Source organism: Coregonus clupeaformis, unplaced genomic scaffold (genome assembly GCF_020615455.1).
Source record: "Coregonus clupeaformis isolate EN_2021a unplaced genomic scaffold, ASM2061545v1 scaf0983, whole genome shotgun sequence".
Lineage (NCBI taxonomy): Eukaryota > Metazoa > Chordata > Actinopteri > Salmoniformes > Salmonidae > Coregonus > Coregonus clupeaformis.
Window position 1 is genome coordinate 1 of NW_025534437.1, and position 17,072 is coordinate 17,072.

At 42.7% G+C, this 17,072-nt stretch overlaps 1 pseudogene; it reads left to right on the plus strand.

Moving 5' to 3' along the window:
• Positions 1–2,378: 2,378 nt before the first annotated feature.
• On the plus strand, positions 2,379–9,728 carry LOC123486057 (annotated as a pseudogene).
• Positions 9,729–17,072: the final 7,344 nt, after the last annotated feature.

The window sequence follows — 17,072 nt, forward strand, 5'->3', positions numbered from 1 at the left end:
TGATGAGGAAATGGTGGTAAGCACCAGATACTGACTGGTTTTTTTATCCACACCCCTACCTTTTTTTTAAAGGTATCTGTGACCAACAGATGTATATCTGTATTCCCAGTCATGTGAAATCCATAGATTATGGGTCTCATTTATTTATTTAATTGTCTGATTTCCTTATATGAACTGTAACTAAGTAAAATCTTTTGAAATTGTTGCATGTTGTGTATATATTTTTGTTCATACATCAAATTCACTGAAAACTGTGAAATGGTGACAGCGCGAAACCTCAAAAGGCGTTTGGCTTCCACAGCTTCTTCGACAACATAGAGGATGGTGATAACTTACCAACTGCTCCTAGACCAGGTTTTACGTACTAAGTGAGGTGGGAATCTGAATGAACAAGGGTTGAGAACCTGCCGGATTAGGTCAACGAAAACCACACAAGACACAATGAAGACAGCAACATAGACCAGATCATCATCAGCAGGCCCGCATGGAATATGCGCACGCCGAATTCTGATGAATATCTGCGGAATTTCAAATAGACCAGCTGATAGAGAAGTTAACAAAAATGTACTTGTTGCTGAATTTGCCCAAAAGTGTCCCACTCTCCCAACCATAGCCCATCGCCTGCAGTGGTGTAAAGTACTTAAGTAAAAATACTTTAAAAGTACTACTAGTTTTTTATGAACTTTACTTTATATTTATATTTTTGACAACTTTTACTTTTACTTCACTACATTCCTAAAGAAGATAATGTACTTTTACTCCATAAATTTTTCTGACACCCAAAAGTACTGGTTACATTTTTTATGCTTAGCAGGACAGAAAATGGTATTTTCACACGTATCAAGAGAACATCCTCGGTATCCCTACTGCTCCAATTTAGCTGACTAACTACATTTACATTTTACATTTACGTATTTAGCAGACGCTCTTATCCAGAGCGACTTAACTAAACACAAATGCTTGGGTTTGTAAATTAAACTATCTGTAAATTTAAAATGTAAAATCTGCTGTTGGTTTGCTTAATATAAGGAATTTTTAAAAATGATTTACACTTTTAAAATTTATTTTTATAATTATGACAAGGACTTTTTACAACTGGATATTTAAGACAATGGGAATGGTTAAAGAAGCCCACTGTAAAACGAACTCGCCCATTGATACAAGTAGGTTGACAGGATTTGTAAAAAAAATGTAAAACAAACAATGGGAAATCAATTGTGTTCGTGACATTTAATGCTAAGGCGAAGACAACTTTGATTGTGGGAAAGGTTGTAGTTGATAGCTACGTTTGTCATTTTACTTAATGTTTTATGAAAAATATAAATGGCAGTTGATAGTGGATGAAGTTGTCAAGGTAGCTCAAGGAAATTGGACAGTTTTTCTCGACATACTGATTAAGGTTGGGGTTGTATGGATCATTAATTAGCTAGCTATACGAGCATAATATAAGTGTTGTTTATGGCAAAACTTGAGTGATAGTTGCTCAACTGCATCGACGCTGGTCGACGGTTGCTAGCGCGGGAGGTGGATCCGCCTGTCATTGTCGTGAGTGGGGTGTGATGCTGCACTTCAGCGCCAGGCTGTGCTGTGCTGTTAGGCCGCTAGCGAGTTTGTGTTGATTTTGGTACTGACAGTGCTAAATGTGAAAGTGTATAGTATTGCAAATTGTGTAGTAGTAACTAGTATCCTCTAGCGTTATGCAAAGTGGATGGAAACGTTATTGTTGTTATGGTTTGCTCTCGACAAGACTGGCTAGGCAGTTAAGCTAAGTACTGTAATCTGGCTTAGCCTATCTAGCACGACGTTTGCAGGCTAACTAAGCAAGCTAAGTCTTGTTAACATCACTAGCAGCAGTTGGTCTACAACAACTTATGCAGCTTAGCTAGCTAGGATATCACTTTGCTATATCAATTTACGCAATATGATAAACTGTTAACCAAAGCCAGGCAGTTGATGGGTGGAGTGGAGGATGGGTGTGACTGGTGATTGTAGCCCGAAGGCCGGTAGATGGCGCGAAACGACTCCAATATCGCATCTGCCGGCCTTTGGGTTATGCTGATTGTAGTGACTGTCGAAACTGTTCTGACTTGACACTCTGACAGTTTACGTGGTCTACTACTAGACCTCTACGTATCCCAAGTAGGTTTGGATTAGTTAGCTAGTAAATAGTTGTAGATTTTCACTGCTATTTTCAGGTTGTCTGACTGCATTTAATCCTAGGCCCCAATCTAATAGCCTACAGTGAAGGCTCAGGCTGTGTAATGTGGAGCCCAAGGCACCCACCCCGACTCCGCCGCTGGAGAACATACAAAGATGGCTATTAAATGGAGAATTACATCAAGGCTAAGCGACGATGGTTGTTCGAGTAACGGTTACTATCTTACTACAGGTAAGAATGGGGCGAGATGGGGGGAATGACATAGTACCTCCTTGCATCCTCTGTAACAGATAAGACTAACAGCTACAGAAAAATTTCCAGCAGTTCTGTTAACAACAGTAAGGGCAGGTGTTTGGAGGGGAGCGAAGGAACTGTGTAGCTAGTTGTTAGTAGGAGGACTCTGGTAACAGCAGGCGGGGGCAACACCGTAGCCAGGTGAGGATACGGGAGACAGTGTCCTTAGCCCCCTGAAAAATTGATAATATTTTATTTCCCCTGATCACATTTTAATCAGACAATCAAGGGAAATTAAATAAAAGGAACACAAGCATGAAGATGGCATGCTGGATGGGGGGGTTTACAGATGCCGGAATGCCACCATGCAGGAACGCCCGAATTGCGGGCTGCAATCACACGCTATTGGAAAAATCTAGAAGAATGCCATTGTTATCCAGGGATATGGCTATGTATTTTGTATGTCAATGTATAAACGGTTACATTATAGCTGTGATTTGCTTGTGTTGCGTGACATTTCTGCACTACAAGTGAATAAACTTGCCCTCCTTTATCATGAGTTGATATGGGACAATCATAAAGAAATTGAAAGATATGGATTCCTGTGTAACTTTTTTTTGCGATTAATGGTGTTACAATATTGCATGACTCATCTCGTTTGTGCTTGCCACAAAGAGGTGTTGAATATTAGTGTGTTTCAGCTCTGTGGGGGAGTTAGTACAGGGTGTGTAAAATGAGTGGTGTTTAATGGGTTTTGGAGACAGACTGGTACCATTCACCTCCAGACCGTGTACCATTCACCTCCCACTCCAAGCACGCCGTGTGTGTGTTGCGTGAACAGTACTGTTTGCCTAACAATTTAGAGTTGGTGATAAGACATCCAACAATTCACACACTCATGTCATCTCTGAGTTTTTTCAATGAGGTTGTTTTCTCTCGAGTAACTTGCCAAGACTGCATTTAGCGAGACATTTGCTCAAAGGTTTTTGCAATCATGCAAAATTGCAAACCAGAAATGGTGCAATGAAATGTTTTTCAACACTAGCTAGATTGCTTTGTCCATATGAACAAATTAGTTAGTCACAATAGCCAATAGTCCACACTGAACCATCAGTCAGCTGGTTTCTATTGCACGCTCTCCTGTAGTCCGAGTATTGGGTCCCCCCCCCCCTTTGCTGGTGTAATATAATGGTTGGTTAAACTGGCTGTAATCAGAGACCTTTACTTAATGGAATGTCAAAGAAAACATTAATGTGGAATAGAGAGCATTGTTGTCCAAAATTAGGTTACTCAATTTTGCTCAACTAGCTAAGGACTCACGAACAATTCCCAGACTCTATCCATTTCTGGTGTTTGCAGAAGAAAATAAACGGGTAGGTGATGTTCCAGTAGGCTTAGAGAAGCTCTGCCATATTGCTTCTATATGGTTCTTGATGAGCAAATACTGAAGGGGACCAGGTTAGGGGTCTAGGGAATGTTTTTGGACCAGGCGTATAAGCAAGAGTTGACTGGATAAGGAGCTGGTTCAGGAGTTGACTGGTTACAGAGTTGACTTTTTCAGGAGTTGACACTAGTTAAACTCCACCCCCCCTCTCTTGTTTCTCCCCAGGACCCAGGCGGAGATGGGCACACGTGCCGGGCACCATCAACCTGGCCGACAGCCAACATCGCGGTGGAGGACTCGGGGCAACTGTATCTCCAACGGGGGGCGCAGACCTACCACCTGGAAGGCAGTGAGGTGGAGGGAGCGCTGGATCACCGCCCCAGAGCTGGCCAAGGCCAAGGGGTCCGCAATCAGGCTGAGTCTGGTGAGGGAGGGAGAAGAGGGAGAGGAGGAGGAAGGGATTTGTCTGTGTAGAACAGTTGTGATGGGTACAGAGAGAGGGTAGGGAAGGAGGGTGAGGGGGTTGAGTGGAGTGTATATGTATGTGTTTCTTCATGTTCTTTTTGAGAAAGAGGAGGTTATTTTACAGTTTACTGTATAACCCCCAGTAAAATTGATGGGGTGGGGCTATCATTCTGATAGAATGTAAAAAAATCAAATAATGTTTTGTATTTTCAGCCAATCAACATTCAGGTTACCCACCCAGGGATGTGTGTGTATATATATATATATATATATATATATATATATATACTTATACTGTAAAAGTTTTAGAACACCAATTCAAGTTTTTTTATTTGTACTATTTTTAATTCTACACTTTTGTTATAAGATATATGTGTTATTTCATAGTTTTGATGTCCTCACTATTATTCTAAATGAGAAAATAGTAAAAAGTAATAAAAACCCTTGAATGAGTAGGTGTGTCAAACTTGTAACTGGTACTAGTGTGTGTGTGTGTGTGTGTGTTTAACCCTTTCCTTTCCCTCAGACGACTTGGTGAGGAGTGTCATACCCCACCGGACAGGGAGGGACGAACCAACTAGAGGTAGTCCACACTACGCACGTGGGAGCAAGGTGGAAGACCTGAGCACCTGCAATGACCTCATTGACAAGCAGGGGCTCCAAAGTAGGGAACCCATCACTCTCACACAAACCTTACAATAAACAACTGGTTGAATCCCATGTATAGACAACGATAGTAATGGAAGATAACTTTGACTACACACATAGAACACATCAACGGATGCAAAAAGCTATTGCTCTGTTCTATCCTTACAAGCACATAGTAACTGGTTGGCCAGATAAGGTAAGATTTGGGTATGGACAGATATTTGTTTGGCTGCAGAGTAGTCTTGAGTGAATAAACAAAATGAGAGTGTACTACATACGAAAGGGATGGGTGAGGGGATGGGTGAAGGGATGGCTTAGTCCTTGGCTGTGCCTCTGTTAGGTCCCTGTCAGAGCTGGAGGGGGTGCGGCTGGGAGGCGACACGGATGGCAAGATCCGGCAGTGAGGAGAGAGCCACGCGATCCGCATCACCTCTAACGCTAGATAAGACGTGTTGATGTTATAGTTTTTATAGTATGCAAAGGAAAACTGGTTTACAAAGCATGTAATAGAATAAAGTAGGTTAATAAAGTAGTTAATAATATAGTAAAGAAGCTGTACCTTGATGTTAACAAACATTTACGAGGTTTGTGGTGTTGTATGAATGTTCTTAAAGCGTTTCTGTGACGCTTCCCTGAATTTCTAACGTCTGGGCCCCTGGCCCTGGCCCAGGCCCACAGTAAGGGTGGAGAAAGCATCGGACGGGACCAGAGGATAAGACTGGAGGAAACATTGGAGCAGCTAGCCAAACAACACAACCACCTGGAGAGGGAGAGGAGCCACCGTAGCCCTTAGAGAACCATGACAGAAGAGAAGGATAAGACCGAACAAACGTAATTAACGGACCCCTTACCTTTAACTCCCTAACTCCCAAACTGACTGTTAGCATGCTAGTTAAGTCAACCAGTGAATCTACAACCCCACTCTCGCTCATAATATTTAGTTTTCTTCCTCTCTTAGTTGGGCTCAGTAAAGGGCGAGAGGGACGAGGATGATGAGAATGAGTTTTTTGAGCATGGAGGACCCAGGTTCATCACTGTAGTCGACCCCGGGTATCATAGGTCAGCACACCTTTTACCTCTTTCTTTTTATCGATCTGACCTCTGTCCTGTTTCTCGCTTCTCTCTTCCCTCAACCTCTTTTTATCAATACAAATGGCATGGTATTTTATGAGTGATAAACTGAGCTTTTAAAAGGAAACTGTAATTGGTAAATGCAATTCTTTTCTTTCTCTCTATATATCTCTGTTTTTTTCTTCACTCAGAAGGTCAGGAAGTAAGTCAGTGGCTCTCAGCACTGAGATGGAATCGATGACAGTGGTGAGTTGTCACTGTGTTTTGTTAAATATTTTTTTAGTTACTTGCTTTACTTGTCCCTTGAAATAATTGTTTGTTTGTGTCTTTTTGGCCGCCCACAGCTTTGTGAGAGAGTTGGGGTCACCTGGAGTCGCCCAGTCCCTGGAGGTGGAGCAGTGAGGAAGAGGCGGACCAAAATCCCAGACAAGCCCAACTATTCTCTGAACCTCTGGAGCATCATGAAGAACTGCATCGGCAAGGAGTTCCAAGATCCCCATGCCTGTAAGAAACACGTGGGATGTAGACTATTGAGCACACCCTAACCTGTTTTCAGCTCTGCATTGATTGAACGAGTGAGAAGGAGGGAACGACTCGGAGGAAATGATCTACAGGTAACTGCCATGGAAATATTGATTAAATGAGGGATACAAAGTATATTGAAAGCAGGTGCTTCCACACAGGATGGTTCTGAGTATATTAAGCAATTAACATCCCATCATGCTTAGGGTAGGTATAAAAATGCCCAGTTGCCTAACTATTTTTGGCTACATGGCTAGAAGAAGAGATCTGTGATGTTGAAAGAGGGGTTTAAAGGAGATAGGGGGTTTAAAGGGTGTGTGTGTGTGTTAGTCACAAGATCTCAACCCAATTGAACATTTATGGCAAATTCTGGAGGGGTGCCTGAGACAGCGTTTTCCACCGCCATCAAAAAACACCAAATGATGGAATTTCTCGGGAACAATGGTGTTGATCCCTCCAATAGAGCTCCAGACACTTGTAGAATCAATCCCAAGGGCATTGACACTTTATGTAGGTGTTCTTTATTTTGCCAGTTACTGTATTTTGCCCTTCATTCAAAGTTTCCTTTCCTCCCCCCTTTCTCCCCTTCTCAGGTGAACTTCAACAACCAATCTCCATGCTCCAGCGCCTGTCCGAGGACTTAGAATACTAGAGCTCCTAGATAAGGGGCTAAATGCCAGAGTCTCTGGAGCAGCTGTGCTAGGCTGCCTTCACGATGTCCTACTCTACTACGGTCACCGGCACAGGGAAACCCTTCAAACCCCTACTGGGGGAGACCTACGAACTGGACCGGCTGAGGGAGAGCGGCATACTGTGCGAACAGTAAAGGAGGGAGGGGGGAACGGATGACTGGTAGGAAAGAGGGAGGGTGGGAATGGGGAATGACTGGTTGGGAAAGAGAGGAATTGGAAAAACAGAAGGGGGGGAGAGGGCTACAGGTTAAATGGGTGAGGGGCTAAGAGAGGGAGGGGAGCAGAGAGAGAGTAGGAGAGAAGAAGTTTGATCTACAGTGTCCTTTATGTGATGATGTACAGAAATGGCTATATGTTTTTAAAATAAATTAATAAAACACAATTACATACAACAATGATAATAATCAAAATCAACCGTTATTACAAGTTGCAACAAGGAGACCCCTCCCAGAACAAAAGCAGAGCAGGCTAAATATTAATCACACAGCATCAAATGTTCTGTAAACACCAGCCCGAGAGGCTTGCAGGAAGTCGCAGCGAAAGTGTCACAGATCCATTATACTGTCTCGAATCCAGTCTGGCGACAAACATTAACCATAACATTCAACACTGGCAGACATTTGATACTGGCAGTTAAACAGGTCAAAGGTAAGAACATCAGTACTTGGTTAAAAGATAATTATATACTACTTATTTAAATATATTACTTAAACATACATGGTTAACTCCTGCTTTCCCTCCCCAAGGGAATGATCTGTTGGCTCCCCGCACATACAATCATGTTTATAATATCAATTATATCAACAGTAAATAAATACAGGAAAATAATACTCATTAAATCCACATAATACAGAGAGGGATTATGGGTACAAACAGCCAGTAGTAGAGAACGTAAGAGTCACAGGTTGTAATAACCGTGGTGCTGAAACGTCGTTCTGCGGTAGCATATTCCAATAGTCCGACACATAATACCCATAAAAACACGGAAATGGTTCCAGGTTTTGGCAATTTTTCACATCGGGAATTTTAAAAAAAATCAAGAATGGTTTGTATAATCTGGGTGATGTTTGATAGCAGAGTTATAATATATTAGCCTCAATTGCCTCAATAAAATGTGCTATGCTAATTATTCATAAAGTTATTGTGAGAGAGATTTGCACGTTATCAAAACGTACGCCAGGTAAGCCCCACACGAAACCCAGACCTTATAGAAGAGTTAAAATCAGATGGAAAAATGAATGGTGAAAAACGATGGAACCATTTCTGGGTTTTATGACTCATGCTGTGGTACTCCATTCCCTGGGGGAATTACTGAGAGGAAAACACCTCTCTAGTGGCAGCTGTGGGAAACAACCGCACTCTACTCCCACATTCACACTCTTATGAAACAATTTGCATAAATTGTTTAAATATGTTGTTTAGCAGCACAGCAATTGACTTCAAGTAATGGTTAATATAAGCCATTGATTAGTCGAATCAGGTGTTTTAGTGCACAGTTAGAAAGAAAAATGGTACTTGTGGGTCCCAGGACTGCAGGTTGCGAAACACTGTGCTAAGTGACTCAATCTGTAATATAGCCCACCAATCCCTCATCCCTTCCCAGGTGAGTCACCACGGCATATGATCAGAGAGAGGTGGACCCTCCGACAGGAGATCTCCTCGCCAGCAAGTTCAGGGGAAAATACCTCCATCATGCCTCTGGGTAAGGCAGTGTGTGAGGACTGGTAGCTGCCAGCGAATGTCTCCATCATACTCTTATTGTTTAGTTGGATTTTACATCTTTTGTGGGTAATCATCTTCCACAGGTTCTATCAATGGATGTTTGAGAAGAGCAACAATCACTACTCGTGGAAGAAAGTCACTACAACAGTACACAACATCATGTGGGCAAATTGTGGATACCATAAGAAAAATGTACACTCAACTTTGGCATAGAATCAGATCCTACAATGGGCGTAGGAGATTTTAGACAATCCAAGTATAAAAAAAATTCAAGATTTATTTTGGTGAACTACACATTCCATCTCTTTGGTTTTCTCAGTCGGGAGAGATAGACGGGTGAACCACCGGAGGACAGCATCCAGTGGCCCCAAGACTCTCCAGAGACGTGGCCAGGAAGGGACTGGGTGGAGACAGACAAGGAGGGTAAGGCCCACTATGTGCTGTCAGGGACGTGGGATGAGAAGATGGAGTTCAGGGTGATGCAGAGCAATAAGGGAGAGAACGGCGCCGAGGGAAACAGAAGAGTTACAGACCAAAGCCAAGGAGTCTGGAAAAAGAACCCACTACCCGAGTAGAGTGTGGGGGGGGTGAGGTTGTGTGGGTGTGTTGTGAAGAGGTGAAGCAACCGAAAAATACATTTGGTGTGTCAAAGAAGACGGCTTTTTTCAATCATCTCATCTTTGGTTTTCTCTCTCTTTCCTATCTGTCCCTTCCACTTCCCCCTCCTCCCTCTCTCCTCCCCTCATTCCCCTCTTTATTTCCCATCCCCTCTCTTCCTCCCATCTGCAGTGAGGGAGCGGAGACCATGGACTACTCTGCCGCGGCGCGCTGACACTCAACGAGCCCGAGGAGGGTGTGGCGCCACCGACAGCCGGAGGGGGACCAGCAGCTGATGGAGGGGGCGGGGGGGACGAGGCCAACGCGAGAAGCAACGGGAGGAGAAGCAGAGGGGCGCCCGCCGCGAGAGGGGAGAGAGGCCAGGTGCAGCCAACCTGCCCGAGGAGGGGGCAGAGGGGGTGGAGGTAGCAGAGGACGGTAAGAAAGAGGGAGGGGGCGAGGGATGGAGGTGAAGAAGGTAGACCAATTATCTCCTTCCTTAGTGTTCACTGTGACTTTCCTATACTTATTTGAAAGGAAATGACTGGTATAAGAAACATGGTGGAGATGCCCACTAACCAATGCCTACAATCAATGTGTGGAGTAGTAAACAAGTGCAGGATATTATTGGGACATGCCCAAGATGGGAGCAAGATCCATTTCCTGTGCTTGTGAGTAAGAGACTCCCCATTAACTTGAATGAGGAGTCTGTGCCTTGGCTTTATTGGAGCTAGAGAGAGGGAAATGAGATGGAGGCAGGCTTGAGGGAAGAAAAAGTGAGTGTGCCCTAGAGCTGTCTGTGTTATATTCTGTCTACCAGTCGTCCCTTTTCTCCTCTTGTACAGTTGAAGTCGGAAGTTTACATACACCTTAGCCAAATACATTTAAACTAGTTTTTCACGATTCCTGACATAATCCTAGTAGAAATCCCGTAGGTAGTAGGATACACTTTATTTTAAGAATGAAATGTAGAATAATAAGAGAGAATGATTTATTGCAGCTTATTTTATACATTCCCAGTGGGTAGAAGTTTACATAACTCAATAGTATTTGGTAGCTTTGCCTTTAAATTGTTTAACTTGGGTAAACGCTTGGGTAGCCTTCCACAAGCTTCCCCACAAAAGGGAATTTTGGCCAGTCTCCTGACAGAGTGGGTAATGAGTAGGTGTAGACCCTTCTCACACACTTTTCAGTTCTGCCCACAAATGTTTATAGGATTGAGGTAGGGCTTGGTGATGGCCACTCCAATACCTTGACTTTGTTGTCTAATAATTTTACTACAACTTTGGAAGATGCTTGGGGTCATGTCATTTGGAAGACCCATTTGCGACCAAGCTTTTAACTTCCTGACTGATGTCTTGAAATGTTGCTTAATATATACATAATTCTCCTTCCTCATGATGCCATCTATTTTGTGAAGTGCACCAGTCCCCCCTGCAGCAAAGCACCCCCCATAGAATGATGCTGCCACCCCCATGCTCACGGTTGGGATGGTGTTTTTGGATTGCAAGCACCCCCTTTTTCCAAACATAACGATGGTATATGGCCAAACAGTTCTATTTTTGTTTATCAGACCAGAGGAAATTTTCCAAAAAGTACGATCTTTGTCATGTGCAGTTGCAAACCATATCGGTTTTTATGGGGTTTTGGAGCAGTGACTTCCTGTGAGGGCTTTCAGGTTATGTCGGAAGGATTTTAAATGGATAAGATATTTGTACTGTTTCCTCAGCATCTCACAAGGTCCTTTGCTGCGTTCTGGGATTGATTGCACTTTTCGCACCAAAGTATGTTAATCTCTAGGAGACAACGCGCCTCTGAATGAGTGGTGGTCATGGTGTAATGGATATGTTTGTAAGATGAACGGGTACTTCAGGCGTTGAAATTGCTGCCAAGGATAAAACCAGACTGTGGAGGTCTACAATTTTTTTCTGAAGTCTTGGCTGATTTTGTTTTGATTTTCATGAGGCACTGAGTTTGAAGGTAGGCCTTGAAATACATTCACAGGATACACCTCCAATTGACGCCAATTAGCATCAGAAGATTCTAAAGCCATGACATCATTTTCTGGAATATCAAGCTGTTTAAAGGCACAGTCAACTATATGTAAATTTTGACCCACTGGAAATGTATACAGTAAATAATCTGTCTGTAAACAATTGTTGGAAAAAAGTACTTGTGTTATGGCAGAGAGTTAGATGTCTTAACCGACCTGCCAAAACTATAGTTTGTTAACAAGAAATGTGTGGAGGTTTAAAAAACGTTTAAGATCCAACCTAAGTGTATGTAAACTTCTGACTTCAACTGTATATGTCTGTTGTTTACACGTTTGTCTGTTTGTCCCCCAAGCTGTATTGAGGACTTTTCATCACTGACTCGCCTTTGAAAAGCAAGTACCTCCTTCCTGTTTTTCTCCCTATTGTCTCACCTCCACTTACCCCTCTCTCACAAATGATCCAATCCACTTTTCACAAGGTAGGTGTATTTAATAACTGACTATCATCACCTCATCTCATCATTTCCCGCTTTCGTATCATCCTTGGTTTGTGCTGGTTAGCCGATGCAGTGGAGATTGGTAAAGCGAGCCATGCTTCAGATGAAAGAAGTACCACTAACTCCCCCCTTTCCTCGTCCATCTTCCTCGCTTTCCACCCATCCCTCCCTTCTGACACTGATCTATCACTTTCCGTTTAGATAGGTGTGTGTGTGTGTGTGTGTGTGTGTGTATATAGACAAAGGTAGTTAGAAAATATAGTAGTAGCTTTTTGTGATGCAAATATGTAGTCAATCAAAACCAGGGTGTATTCATTAGTGCACACTGTAGCAAAATGTTTAGCAAAAAAAAACAAGAGTTTCTTATTGACAAGTTCAGGAAGTCCCCTCCCTGTTTGGGACGTTTTTTACTACGCGTTATTGAATAAACCCAGATTTGCAGGCTATGCTAGAAACGACTTGTTCTTGTGCTGTGAAATGCACATTTGAATTCTAATACTCAATAGAGGAATGTTTAAAGTATGTTTTGAAGAAAACTATTTTTGAGTATGCAGAATGTAGTGGTGGCAAACAGCTCAGTAGCGGAGTAAAAGTAGGTAGTTTAATTTTCACATCACACCAGTAAGTATAGTATATTAAATACATTTATTTGTTAGGTTGGAGGTTTTTTTATGGACAGTTTCTTCCCCTCTTCTTTTCATCATTTTTATTCCTTTCTTGTCAATTTTTCATGTTCTCTCTCCCCCTTCAGCGGAAGATGATTTCACCTCACACTCCAAGCAAGTAGCTCTATTTCCTATACCACTGTATTTCTATCCACACACTCACATACATCTGTCAGTTTCCTTTTCAGCCCCACGTGGTCCGCCCCCTCAGAGTATCAAAGCAAGTATTAATAGTTTGGGACACACACACATGATTTCATTCTCACACCTATTTAGATGCATTTTCCACATCAACCATCATATTTTACATCTTGTTCCCCCCCCCAGTGGATGACATGGAAGGTCATTATGGAGCTGCGGTAAAAGCAAGTAACGCCAGTGTTGTTTCTATCTCCTCCTCGGTTATTTGTCTGTAGTTTGTGTCTTCCATTAGAAGCTCTAGTAGTTGCAGTATACTTGTTTGAGAAATACTAGTTCCCAAAGTCTCACGGCGTTCGTATGTGTGAAATCTTGTAGCACTAGAAATGAACCCTGGGAACATGAGTAGACACCACCATACTGCAGCAATGTTGTCCTTGTACGTATTGTTTAATGTTGGTTTCAGGATCATACCAAAGAGGGATGAGCAATACTGTATAATCATTGCTCAAGCAGTGACAGAGAAACTCCTGATCTCATCCTCTTTTTATATGAGTCTTGATGGAGAAGTTCTTTCCCAAAGCTTCCATGGCTGGTCCTCAACATCTATGATTCTTTAATAGATTAGCCTTTTTCTTTTATTTCCGTCAGGCGTCCACCAGGACAACTATGAGGCGATGTGGTTCGAGAGGACGAGGAGCCGTCACGGGAGAGTCCATGCACGCCCTACAAGGTACTGGGAGGCGAAGGATGGCAACTGGGTTAGGTGCCCCGATATAGATTGATCCCCCCCCCCATCAGCAAATTGTACTAACCCAGGCATTTGGAACATGGAAGGCCACAAGCCACCCCTTTTCCCCAACTGAAGAAGGGGGCAAACTGGGTATCGACACCGTTTAACCCAACCCCCCCTCTTTCAGGATAGATTTTGGGTTGTAATGGTACCTCTCCCCTATCACCTCTGTGTGAGGATGGTGTGCATAGGGGCTGTGAGACTCCTGCAGGACAGTAGGAAAGTGCAACCGGACAGGGGGACAGACCTGCTTTCTTCTGCCTTCATCTCCGGTAGGGTCAAGTTGCCCTAGATGTGATGGGATAGTTTTGCATTTCCCCCACTAATGTTTAAGGTAGGATTGGAGGAGCCAAAGTGATCTAGATCTGTAGCAGGGAAAGATATTACTTCGATGATTTGATATCTCCTTAGAGCAACTCTTTCGCCCCCTCCCCTCTCTACTCACCTTTATTACCTTTACCCTGATGTTAGTCGGGAGAAAAGACTGGGGGCAGAAAGGTGTAGTTGGTTGTTAGATTTAGCGATTTAACACTATAAACAGAGACCCCTCAAATGTCAAACACTAACTCTACCTTGCTCCTCTTCCAAAGGATATGGACTAAATGCATATGAACATGGCATAAACGCATATCGACATGAACAGTTTGTGTGAGAGAATATGACTGTGTGGGGGGGAAAACAATGGGTTGGTGCTTATGTCCGCTTTGGGTCTGCCAGATTTTCAAAGCTTCACAAATGCTGTTTCAAGAGGTGTGTTTGAGAGAAAGGGGGTGAGCAACAAATGCATCGAGCCCGTGTGTGTGTGCTTGCATGTGAGAGTGAGAAAATGAATGGGTGTGAGAATGAGTGTTTCTCTAGAACTGGTGAATCACATTAGCTTCTCGCTGTGGCTGTTTTGGGCACAAGGATAGTTTGGGCTTGGAGCCTGTTATCCCCTCGAAGCAGGAATCGGCTAAATGAAGGATGTATATATAAAATACTATTTAAACATTACAATGGCACATCCCAAAGATGGCTTCCACCACCTCTTCAACAGCAAAACAATCTAGGTAGTTATAGTTTTTATTAGGTTAAGTTGTGAGGAGACACTAAAACACATGGAATAGTGGCCTAGTAATTTAGTGGGTGTGGGATGTTCCTAAATGGCACACATTCCCTATATAGTACATTTTTTGACCAGACCCCTATTGGCCCCGGTAAAAGTAGTGCACTATAAAATAATAGGGATGCAGGGGAGATTACTCTTAATCTACATGAACTAAAGGTGTGTGTGTGTGACTTGTACAGAATGTGAGTTGAGGAGGTTTGTGAGTTCAAAAATAAGATAAATCCATTTATTTTCAAGTGTATTAAAAAATGTGTTTGAGATCGTATGAAAAAAGGAATACAAAGCTAAACAGAACATTGCTAATATTTGTGTATATATCAAATGAAGTAATAATTAGTGTATTAATAATATTGATAATTATAGTTAGATCTAAGTATGGTGATTGTGTTTAAGGTAGAGAGAACTCCCAGTTTTTCTGAAATAGAACATTACTTTTTTCCTAGAACTGATTGTCATTAATTGTAAGTCAACTGTAACTTGTTTGATCACTTCTGCATTGCTCCCCTACTCCCTGGCCCCGTACAACTGATGTACAATAATTGATGAACAGGGATCCAACAGTTTGTTTGCAGAACAAAATATGCTGTGAAGACGCCACACAAGGTTGTTTTTTTTCAAATACAAACGGTGCTTACAATATCAGTAATCATTGTCAAACCAGAGTTTGTACCGTCTAAGAGTTGAATGTTTATCATTATTGTATGCCAATATTGTTTATATGGTCTGTGAGTTTAGTTTTTTCACTGTCTTTTTTATTAATCTGTTTTTATTCATTTTTTCAATAATTACATCTTGTTTCTCCATTGCCGTAGTGTCCTATCTTTTATGCCCATTCATTCTCTCTGTTATGGATCTTGGTAGTGCGCTGAGTATAACAGCTTTGCAGGGTGATGTAATAAAGCCTGACTGGAGAAGTGCACACTTGCTGTATAACGCCATATTCCTCTAATGCAACACACTAAAGTGGGAAAAAAGCTTGCAATGGTGATGTAGTGGACCACAAAGAAAAAAGGTGGGAGACCCACTTGTATAAATGTATAGAACAATTGTTTGTTAATGGAATATTGGATTACGTCAGTAAAACATAGTAGAAGTTGAAGTAAAGATAAGAATTCTTCCAGCCCACGCCTGGATTTCCAGAATAGAGGTAGGAGGCACTTTTGCATTGCAATGCTCACAGGTGGTAATTTGTTTTGAAAGGGTTTGTTGCCCATGCGCTCCAGTTCCAACAGCTGAGCACCGAGAGCCATATTGGCCCCCCCTAGGCACGTGTAGATCTGAAAGGATTGGATAGATTTGAAGCAATGGTGAAAATTCCACCTAGCCTATCGATGGAAAGCTGATCGCCCTTTTATGGGGGAACTTCAATAGTAATGTGTGGAGAAGCTTTTCTGACTGGTTTTTCATATTACATGAAGTGCTAGGGGGTGCTTCTCAACAGGGCTCTAGATCTGAATGTATCAGTCAACCTGTGCACTCCCTCTACTTGTCCCCTTGCCACCGGGCAGCTTTTGGTCTGGGCTGTGATTTCTGAGCATGGGAGTGGCTTCTCGATTTCCTCAGCTGTTTCATCCTCTTGATCTTTGTTGTGTTCGATCTGGGATGGAAAATTCAGACAGGGAAAGATACAAAATTATGTAGCGCTTTAGCCTGGGACATATGTATCAAGCGAGAGAGGAGAGGATTTAGTATCAGTATTGCTTTTAGATCACAAATGAACAAGATAACATGGACATGGGGGAACCTGATAGAACAGCACTTCTACTCTGAGACAATTGATAATACGGCCATGAAGTCAGCAATAGAGATCTGCCTGGCTCATGTAGGTTACAGTGAGAAACAAAGACTCCATCCCATTTGGGATCACGGGGGCTGTGTGTGTGTTGCCTTACCACTTGCAGCAACCCCGCCTCCTCTCGTCTCAGCTCGCCTTTTAAGTTCCCCTCATGCCGCTTCCCCCGTAAGATGAAAGATACCCGCAAACAATTAATAGAGGGGAGAAAATAAGATGCAACTCTAATGATGTGTGTTAATAACACTGGGAACCTGAAAATAAGGTCAAATCACGACGTCAGGGAGCTTCAGGTCGGAGCTTAGAAAGAGGCTGAGTTCAAAACGATTTCCCCCAGTCAGAGCTCGTTTTTTTTGCCAGAGTTCCCAGTTGTTTGAACACACTGTCTGAGATTGGAAGTTAGTTGTTTTGAACGAGGTTGAGATTTCCGATTAGTTGTTTTGAACGAGTTAAGCACTACTTTAAGATGTTAGAGCACTAATGTGAACAGGGACACACAGACCTCTCCCTGGCCTGGTCCTCCTTCAGTTGCACTGAATATTTTTCACCAGCTCCTTCTCTGCGGCCTCCATCTTCTCTCCCAGGAGGAGCAC